Below are 10802 nucleotides of genomic sequence, written 5' to 3'. Positions count from 1 at the left end.
CTCCTGGTTTCAGCCTGGCCCAGCTTTGGCTGTTTCAGCCATTTGGGTAGTGAACCAGAGGATGGAAGATTCTCTCTCCTCAGTCTCTACCTTGCTCTCTTTCTCTCTGTATCTCTACATCTCTCTCTTTCTCTCTCTCACATACACACACATTCTCTCTCTCTCTCTCTCCCTTTGAAATAAACTTTTCAAAAATTCATAGAAAATGCAAAACATTGAAAGCCATGTGTTTGTTTTCATAATATATGTTTTCATGAACTATTTGGAGACTCCTTGTGGACATGGCTTTCAATCTTTTTTTGCGTAAAAATAAAGTTATCTTTTATTTCGCTTTTCCACAAATGCTTGCGGAAGGAGGTCAGGAGTTGGAAGAGGGGGTGTGGCTGCTGGCACCTTGGTTTTGGACTTCCAGCTCCTAGAACTGAGAAAATACAATTCTGTTGTTTTAAGCACCCAATCTGTGGTACTTTGCTCTGGCAACCCTTGGAACTAGCAGACTATTATCCTCAAGTTCAAGGTCACGCAAGTGACAAAACCAGGCTTTCCTAGGCACAGTTAGTACCACTGACTAAATGCCCGTTCCTCACCCTGTCCTGCTCCTTGCTGTTATCCAGGATCTGGAAGCAGGCACAGGTGTGCAGATGATGCTAGCAAGGCACAGAGGGTTGGTTAATACAGTAGAGGGGTGCCTTGGGACTCAGGGGGATTTGGACAGGTTAGGACCACACACCGCCCAACTATCGGAAGTGCACAGAGATGAGGGTCAGTTACAAAATTAAGTTACGAAAAGTGACCATGCCCAGACGGGATGGGTAAAAGCTGGTTTGACTCATGTCCTCGTGGAATAAAAATGGTAGTGGGTGGGTGAGTAGGTTGTTTTCCTTTTGTTTTTGTTTTTGAGAAGGAGGGGGGGTGAGAACGCCCATCCACAGGTTCACTTCCCAAATGCCCACAACAACATCAGGGGATTGGGCCAGGCTGAAAGGCAGGAGATAGGAACTGAATCCAGATCTTCTTCGTGGATGGAGGGGACCCACCTACTTGCGCCGTCACCACTGGCTCCCAGAGTCTGCATCAGCAGGAAGCTGAATCAGGAGTAGAGGCAAACTGAACCCAGGCACTCCTGTGTGGGACATGGGCATCTGGACCGCTAGCTCCAACAGCATGTCCAGGTCGCTTTAAGTGATATGCAACCCCTCTAGGGCCCAGACTGTAATGCAGTTGGTGAGAAGGGAACATGGTCTTAAGTTGCATTAACAGCAAGGCCATGCCTCCCAATAAGTGGGGACCTCATTGCTACCTTCTGCTTTGGGCCGTGCACGCTCCCTCTGGAGGTCTAGGCCAAGGTAGAGGTACCATTTCTCAAAGAGACCACTACAAATTAGACAGTGATGGGGGTGGAGGGGTGGGGCAGAACAGTTGAGGATCCTGAAATAAAGCAAGGAAAGCAGCTGCCATTTATGGAGTGCTGCCTCTGTGTCAGAGACTGTGCTAAGGGAGGGGAATAAGACACTGTCCCTGCCCTTGGGAAGCTTACGTGTCTGCAGGTCGCAGACAGACAATAAATCCTGCAGATAAACACACATTTATTTACAAGCCTACTACCAGTGTTGCAGAGGAGTGCAGGGTGCTGCTACCTAGAGGCCCTGACTCAGACTGGGACTCAATGCAGGCATCCTGGAGGAAGTGGCATTTTTGTCTTCAAACTAATTTATGAAGGCCAAGGGATACCCAGGGAAGCACAACACCCATTACGCAAAGAGAACAGCTGGTCCAAAGGCCTGGGGTGCACTGAGGAACAGGGAGAAGAACTGTAGCATAAGGGATGTGTCCTGGTCTGGGTAGGGGCCTGCAGACAGGGCCTTGGCTGTGTTGTGAGGACAGGATGGGAGAGGGCAAGAGTGGGTGCAGGGAGACCAGTCACCTCATGTCAGTTTCCCATCGTTGCCGTAAAACGTTACCATAGATTTAGTGGATTCAAACAGCACAATTCTGCAGGGCAGAAGTCCAAAATGGTGTCACTCGGCTAAATCCAGGCGGCAGCAGGGCTGTGTTCCTTCAGGAGGCTCTGGGAGTCAGTTTCCCAGCCGTCTCCAGCTCCAGGCTGCCCACAGTCCCTGGCTCCGAAGGCTGTCCTCTGTCCCGACTGGCAGCGGCCGGTGCGGTGTTTCTCGTGTTACAGTGTTCCCAGCCTGCGCCTCCCGCCTTCCTCACGATGAGAACCCCTGTGATCCTGCTGGGCCCATCACCATAACCTAGAATCACTCCCTGACCTCCCCATGTTCAAGTCAGCTGAGCAGCAGCTTTCTTGCCCCGTGGCCCCGGGACCTATAACGGGGGATTAGCAAGTGCACATCCAGTCTGGAGGGGCCCATTGTTCTGCCCACTGCACCTGCTGATTTGCATAGGTTTCCCTGGTTGATCCCCAAGCCCTCTCCTCAGGAGGCAGGCACTACTATTCCTGCTTACAGACGGCACACTGAGGCTCCCAGTCAGGTCTCACACAGCTGGCATGCCCCAGAGGCCAGAGTCAGACTCCAAGCTGCCCGTCTGACTCCAGCTCCTGCGATCCTTAGCGCTCATTCATTATGTGCTTGTGCAAGCCCCTGTCCTCTGAGGATACAAGTGAAAGGGCCTGTTCTGCCACTGTTGCTCAGGGCTAAGTTTTGTATGACTCCAAAAGCTAAAACCAGGTCAAAACTTACAAGGAGGGGACCAGCATTGTGGTGTAGTGGGGAAAGAATCCCTTATGGGATCCCATGTGAGTCTCCACTTCCGATCCAGCTCCCTGCTAATGCGCCTGGGAAAGCAGTGGGAGATGGACCAAGTCCTTGGACCCCAGCAGCCATGTGGGAGACCCGGAAGAAGCTCCTGGCTCCTGGCTTCAGATCCGGCCATTGTGGCCATTTGGAGATTGAACTAGTGGATGAAAGACCATTCTCTCTCTCTCTCTCTCCTTCTCTCTCTGTAACTCTGACGTTTGAATGAACAAATAAACAAATAAATAAATCTTTTTTTAAAAAAAAGTTAGAAGGAGGAAAATTCCAAGGTTTAGAGACTCAGAATGAGAGGTCTCAGAGCTCATCTTTTATTCTAAGGAAGCTAAGGCTCAGAGAAGGGAAGTAACCTACCCAGGGCCACACAGCTAGTCAGTAGCCTAATAAAGAACTTTCTATCTATTCCAAATCTACCAGCAATGATACGTGCTGTGATATTAAGTGAGGGGCTCCTCATCCCTGCAGGGGGTGAGCATCTGATGGGGTCCCTGCACTGAGCGCAGGCAATTGTGGAATGTGCTGTCTGTAATTTTTATTAACAGCAAAGCATAGAATTGTGCGAATGATTGACTTGTCTGAATGAACTAGAGTGTTTCTTTCTACAAGAGTATCAGTCTCACAGAAAAAGTCTTCTGGTCTGAGTCTTCATTTTCTTAACTTTTTAAAGAAGATTTGTTTTATGGATTTGAAAGGCAGAGTGACACACACACACACACACACACACACACACAGAGAGAGAGAGAGAGAGAGAGAGAGATCTTCCATCTGCTGGTTCACTCCCCACATGACCACAAAGGCTAGGGCTGGCTCTTTGGCATGTGGGTGTGTGTGGTTCTATGCAACTTCATCACATGTATGGTTTTGCATAACCACTCCTATTAAGAAACCCCCATGGCCGGCGCCGTGGCTCACTAGGCTAATCCTCTGCCTTGCGGCGCCGGCACACTGGGTTCTAGTCCCGGTCAGGGCGCCGGATTCTGTCCCGGTTGCCCCTCTTCCAGGCCAGCTCTCTGCTGTGGCCAGGGAGTGCAGTGGAGGATGGCCCAAGTGCTTGGGCCCTGCACCCCATGGGAGACTAGGAGAAGCACCTGGCTCCTGCCATCGGATCAGCGTGGTGCGCCGGCTGCAGCGCGCCGGCCGTGGCGGCCATTGGAGGATGAACCAACTGCAAAAAGGAAGACCTTTCTCTCTGTCTCTCTCTTTCTCTCACTGTCCACTCTGCCTGTCAAAAAAAAAAAAAAAAGAAACCCCCATGCTACCACTCTGTACCCACACCTCCATCTCTCACTCTTGGTCACCACCAGTCTCCCTCTGTGCTCCCTGTCAGTTGCCTTATTACAAAAATGTGCTTTTAATTGGGAAATAATTGAACAATAAATTCACATTGGAAAAATTTAAACCATTCAAGTATTTTCAAAGAATACCCTGGGCCGGTGCTGTGGCATAATGGGTAGGACCGCCGCCTGCAACACCGACATTGCATATGGACACCCGTTTGAGTCCCAGATGCTCTACCTCTGATCCACTTCTGCGCCTGGGAAAGCAGTGGAAGATGGCCCAAGTGCTTGGGTCCCTGCCACCCATATGGAAGACCCAGATGAAGCGCCTGGCCTGGCTGTTGGCAGCCATCTGGGGAGTGAATCAGCAGATGGAAGATCTCTCTCTGTTTCTAACTCTGCCTTTCAAATAAATAAAATCTAAAACAAACAAACAAACAAACAAAAAAGAGCCCCCTGAGCCTCCTTTCTTATTCCAGGTCCTTTCCTGGAGGCAATCGCTGTTAGGGTTTTGGGTACTCTAAGCTCTTGTCTGCAGTGGCAGATAATGCACACGTTATCTGCATATGTATGGCACCTACAGAAATCCAGAGTTGCGTGTGTGTTTAACCTATGCAGTGTGTCACTCAGCAAGGCAAATGAAAGCGGGCACAGAAACGGGTTCCTGGTGGCCAAGGGTGAGAGATAGCTGGGGGGGGCAGGTGTGGGTACGCAGTAGTAGCACAGTGGGGGGGTCTCTTAGCGGGAGTGATTATGCAAAACCATATGCGTGATGAAGTTGCACAGAACCACACACACATGCACACGCAAATGAGTGTGTGGAAAAAGTCACAGAATTCAAATATGGTTCTGTTGTCTGCTTAATGGTACAGTGCTAATGTCATTTCCCTGGTTTTGATGAGCAGGCGAAGTGATAGAACTGTTAATGGGATTGACTTGATCTTTGTACAATGAGTACATTTATCACAACATCAATGACACTGTGCTCCATAAATATATACAAGTATTTACTTGTCAACTGAAAAAAAAATCAAGTGTAAAATATGTCTTGGAAAACGGATGCCTCCATGCCACACACTTATGCCCAATGTATTTCAAAAAATCTGTGTCCAGCATTCTGTAATGTGGCTGTCCCACAGTTTACATAGCCCCTCCCCTGCTGGGGAGCATTTGGGCAGCTTTTTAGCTCTGCCCTGCAGCAAACAGTGCTGTGACAGGCAGCCTTCATGCACACGTGCAGTAGTTCCCCGGGGCGGGGAGAAGTGACAGCCTTTCTAGAGTGCAAGGGAGGGGATGGAGTTCAAGCTCACAGAGAACCGCCCCAACCCTGGCCTGGCTGGAGGTCCCAGCGTGAATGTCCTTGGGGACACATTCATTCTGGAGGCTGATGACGGATGGGCTTGAAAGTTCTGGCAGCACCACTTAGCTCTGAGGGGTTGGGGTTCTCTGCCTTGGCCAAGGTCACTGCACACAAGCAGGCTTGTCTGTCTTGTCTGCTGACCCCTGCACCTATACTCTGCCTCAGTCGGCTTGTAGGTCCAGTGAGGTGAAGATGCCTCAGGCAGCCCGCTTTATTTTGAGGCAAGCGGGGCTTGTTTTGTTTGTTTGTTTTCAAGATTTATTTATTTATTTGAAAGTCAGAGTCATACTCCCCAGATAGGTGCAACAGCCAGGGCTGGGCCAGGTGGAAGCCAGGAGACAGGAGCTTCATCCGGGCCCAAGCACTTGGACCAACTTCCGCTGTTTTCCCAGGCACATTAACAGGGAGCTGGATCAGCAGTGGGGCAGCCAGGACTCGAACCGGTGCCCATATGGGATGCCGGCACTGCAGACGGCGGCTTTACCCTCTACGCCACAGCGCCTGCCCCAGCAGGGATTGTTGTGGTGACAGCTGTTCTGAACTGATGCTTCCCAGCGCTGAGGAAGCCACATGCCACCACGGCACAACAGATATGACGGGGCCCAGAAGGAAGCAAACTCCTCTCCGGCAGCAGGGGAGCCAAGGAGTCCTTTCTCTTCCAAGGAAACGAAGGACCAGAGAGGGCAAGTAGTTCACCCATGGCCACACAGCTAATTAGCGATCTTTCTAAGTGGGGGAGTGTTGGAACAGCGCAGGGTGGAATTATTAGTTCTGTGTCAAACCCTTTGTTGGGCCTCAGCCGCTGCCTGGGGGAGAACGGTCACATTGCCAAGCCCTGCCTGCCTGACTCCTGCCACACGTGTAGAGGGAAAGGCTGTTGGCTGATCCAGCATCAGTACCATTCACCCACCGCCTTCCCCACTACCTCAGAGCCAACATGCTGCACAGGAAGGAAGTGATGGTTGAGACAAGAAACAAATGCAAAATCATTAGCATTTTGAAAATATTTCTTGCTATCAGAAGTTTTTTTTTTTTTTCTCTCAATACAATGACAGAAGTGATAGTCAGGGATTTCCTTTTATTTATTTTTTTTTTATTTTTTTGACAGGCAGAGTGGACAGTGAGAGAGAGAGACAGAGAGAAAGGTCTTTCTTTTGCCGTTGGTTCACCCTCCAATGGCCGCTGCGGCCAGCGCGCTGCGGCCGGCGCACCGCGCTGATCCGATGGCAGGAGCCAGGAGCCAGGTGCTTTTCCTGGTCTCCCATGGGGTACAGGGCCCAAGCACCTGGGCCATCCTCCACTGCACTCCCTGGCCACAGCAGAGGGCTGGCCTGGAAGAGGGGCAACCGGGACAGAATCCGGCGCCCCGACCGGGACTAGAACCCAGTGTGCCGGCGCCGCAAGGCGGAGGATTAGCCTAGTGAGCCGCGGCGCCGGCCGGGATTTCCTTTTTTTTTTTTTTTTTTTTTAATTTGAAAAGCAGAGAGACAGAAACAGAGAGCACTCCCATCTTTTGCCTCACTCCTTAAATGCCCATAGCAGCTGAGGCTGGGTCAGGCTTAAGCCAGGAGCTGGAAACTCAATCCAGGTCTCCTGTGTGGGTGGCAGGGAGCCAACCACTGTGAGCAACCACCTGTGGCCTCCCAGCAGTCTGCACCAGCTAGAAGCTGAAGTCAGAAGTCGGAAGTGGGCGTCAAACCCAGCTACTCCAATATGGAATGTAAGTGTCTTAGCGTTTAGGTCAAATACTTGCCCCCAATCACTCTTTTTATCTGCTTACCATAGAGATAGGAAGGGCAAGCCCTAGGTTTTATACTGCAGTGGTAGGGACAATGAGACCCACTGAGAGATTAGGGGGTTGCCTCATCATACATCATACATAAAACTAGCCAGAGAGCTGGTACGGGGACCCTGGTTTCCTGAGTCCCAGCCAAAGGCTCTTGCCAATATAATTCACTGCCGCCCCTCACCTAATTATCAGGGCCTTTGTGCTCAGAGTGCATCTGCCCACGTGCCCTCCTTGGAAGTTACGCTGTAGTGGGAGTTCAGCTCTGTCCTGCCCTTTATGGTCACAGGCCATGTCAACCTGAGGCTCTGTGGCCGTGGCAGAATGAGGGGGACATTTCAGCCATCAGAATCCAGATGCTTCACCTGGACAGACCCTGGGACCCAGATGACAAAGCATACCCATTTGCCAGATCGTTTCTGATCAGCTTTGGCCTATTAGACATGCAAATGTCTGCATGCTTTGAATGGGGGGAACACTGATGCTTGTAGTGGTCATGTTCACAGGAGTCCTTAGGGATACTTTAGGAAATGCTTGGGACATTAGGGGCTGGTTTTGTGGTGCAGTAGGTTCACCCATCACCTGTGACACAGGCATCCCATATGAGGGCCAGTTTGCATCTCTGCTGCTCCATTTTTGATCCAGCTCCCTGATAAGTCCCTGAGCAAAGCAGTGGAGGATGGCCCAAGTGCTTGGGCCCCTGCTACCCATGTGGGAGACCAGGATGCAGTTCCTGGCTCCTAGCTTCAGCCTGGCCCAGTTCCAGCTATTGTTGCCACTTGGGGAGTAAGCCAGCAGATGGAAGAGGTCTCTCTCGTTCTCTCTCTCTCTCTCAGTCTCTCTATAACTCTGCATTTCAAATAAACAAAATAAATCTTGTTTTTTAAAAAAGAAGTGGGTGAGATTCTAACTGGGGCCTGAATGTACTGCAGAAGACAGACAGACACCAAAGGTAGGGGGTCCAATGGCAGCTGAAGTACTAAAGCAAGAAAGTAGAAGGCTTGTCTGAAGAGTCAAGGGAAGCAACAGTGCAAATAAGATTGGCTTTTCAGGGAGTAGTTTCCCAGGACAGCTGTGACAACATCTGCCCCACATGTACCTGTTATAGAATGGTTGTTACACTTGCCCACTGAGATATAGGACCTCTGCCCTTCCCTTTGAAACTTTGCTGCCTTCTTACTGTGGCATAAGGGAAGTGAGGTGGCTTCTGAGGTCAAGTCACACAGCTTCCATCCTGCATGCTACAATTCTCACTCAAAGCCATGGCCACCCTGTGATTGGTTTGGCCACCAACCTGTTGTGAGGGAACCCAAACTAACTCACATGCAGAGCTCACATGAAGAGTCTCTAAGACCAAATGAAGTGAGAGACGCTAGGCCTGTCCCAGTTGCTCCAGCCCCATTCTCCACTACCCCATACTATTTCCACTCCAGATGTGCTCTGACTGCAATCTTATGAGGGATCCTGAGCCTGACCTGCCTAGCTGATCTCTTCCCAAATTCCAAATCCTAATGCTAATCGCAGATGTCTTAAGTTATTAAAGTTTGGGGAGATTTGTACACAGCAATAGACTGATGAGGCTGGTGAAAGCAGAGTAGTATTGTGGAAAGACCACTGGCTTGGGGACCAGGAGTTCTTGGGCTTAGTCTTGCCAATAACTTGCTGTGTGAACTTGAACATGTCTCCTCTCTGGGCTTCAATTTGATTATTTCTAAAAACAAGAGGTTAGGATTAGATGATTTAGAAAGTCCTTTTTAGTGTTTTATAAAAAGAGATATTTATTTGAAAAGCAGAGCAACAAGGAGATGGAGAGGCAGAGAGGTCTTCCATCTGCTGGTTTACTTTCCAAAGGTCTGGGCCACGCTGAAGCCAGGAACCAGGAACTTTATCTGCATCTCCCATATGGCTGGAAGGGGCCCAAGCACTTGGGCCATCATCTGCTGCCTTCTAGGCTCATTAGCAGGAAGCTGAATTGGAAGTGGAGTAGCCAGAACTTGAACTGGCACTCCAATTTGAGATTCCAGCATCACAAGGAGCAGCTTAACTGGATGCACCACAGCACTAGCCCGTCTTTCTAGTTTTAAAAATGCCGGCCGGCGCCGCGGCTCACTAGGCTAATCCTCCACCTAGCGGCGCCGGCACACTGGGTTCTGGCTCCTGCCATCGGATCAGCGCCGTGCGCCGGCCGCAGCGCAACGGCCGCGGCAGCCATTGGAGGGTGAACCAACGGCAAAGGAAGACCTTTCTCTCTGTCTCTCTCTCTCACTGTCCACTCCGCCTGTCAAAAAAATAATTAAAAAAAAAAAAAGCCTTTGTGGGGGCCAATGCTGTGGCGTAGTAAGTTAAACCTCTGCCTATGGTGCCAGCATCCCATATGGGTGCAGGTTCGAGTCCTGGTTGCTCCACTTCTGATCCAGCTCCCTGCTAATGTGCCTGGGAAAGCAGCAGAAGATGGTCCGAATGCTGCAGACCCAGAAGAAGCTCCTGGTTCCTGGCTTCAGACCAGCCCAGCTCCAGTTGTTGTGGCCATTTTGGAGAGTGAACCAGCGGATGGAAGATCTCTTCTCTACCTCTTGAATAAATAAATATTTACAAAAAAAAAAAAAAAAAAAAAAAAAAAGAAGAAGAACTGAGAATACCATTGTCCTATAACAGCATGGTGCTGTGACCCAGACATGACTTGGATCCAATTCAGATCAGCATTGGGTCACCTTGTCAGACAGATGAGCAACCAAATTGTTTCTGCTTCTACTTTTTAGAGAGTCTCACTCTCCATAGCAACTCTTTATCAGGAACACTGGGTCCCTGGCAGCCAATTTAAAAACCATTAGCATGACTGCTGGTCTTAGACTCAGGGGTCAGGCTTGCTGACTAGGGCTGGATCAATCACCAGTGCTAAGACTCTGTTCTAATGCCCTTCTCTCTTGCTTGGATCGGCCCATCATGAGGTACTGAGAGAAAGCCTTGAGATGACTTATGGATCCTGGCTGAGACTACACCCTAGTACTTCCTGAAAGTCTCTTGGCTAGACACCAGAACCCAATAGGCCGTCAGGGTGTTGGGCTGAGAAGCACACTTTCTGCAGGGAGTAGCACTATTGAGACTGGGTGTGGTTTGGAGTGAGGCCATGGGCTCTGTGCCCCAATGCCCCAATGACTCCTTACTTTACCCCAGACTTGAGTGCCTGTAACCTGCTCTTTCCTCACACTAGAGGCTCCATGCTCTCTCTACTTCTTGTCTTAGCTCTGGGAATATTGGCCCTGCCCGAGTCAGTTTCCCTTGTTGGGGATTACCCCATCGCACATGCATGACTGGGAGAAGGTCTTGGAGTAATTGCAAAATTCGGGCCAGGACAACACTCTGGTGTTTTTCAAAGGCTTCTTGACTGGCTACCAAACTCTGACAGCCTGTTCGGTTTGGGTGTCTGGTTGAGATCTGCACTCTGTTCTTTCTGTGGAGATCAATCTGTCAGTGAGACAGGGTAGGGTCTGGAGTGAGGCCCTGGGCTCTGTGCCCCAATGCCCCATGACTCCTTACTTTGCCCAGGACTCTGACAAGATCTCAGTCTCTTTTTCTGTTTGCCTCACTGTACTGTGACCTCT

The sequence above is a fragment of the Oryctolagus cuniculus genome, chromosome X (genome assembly GCF_964237555.1).
Source record: "Oryctolagus cuniculus chromosome X, mOryCun1.1, whole genome shotgun sequence".
Taxonomy (NCBI): Eukaryota; Metazoa; Chordata; class Mammalia; order Lagomorpha; family Leporidae; genus Oryctolagus; species Oryctolagus cuniculus.
Note: the sequence above shows the minus strand (reverse complement) of the source record.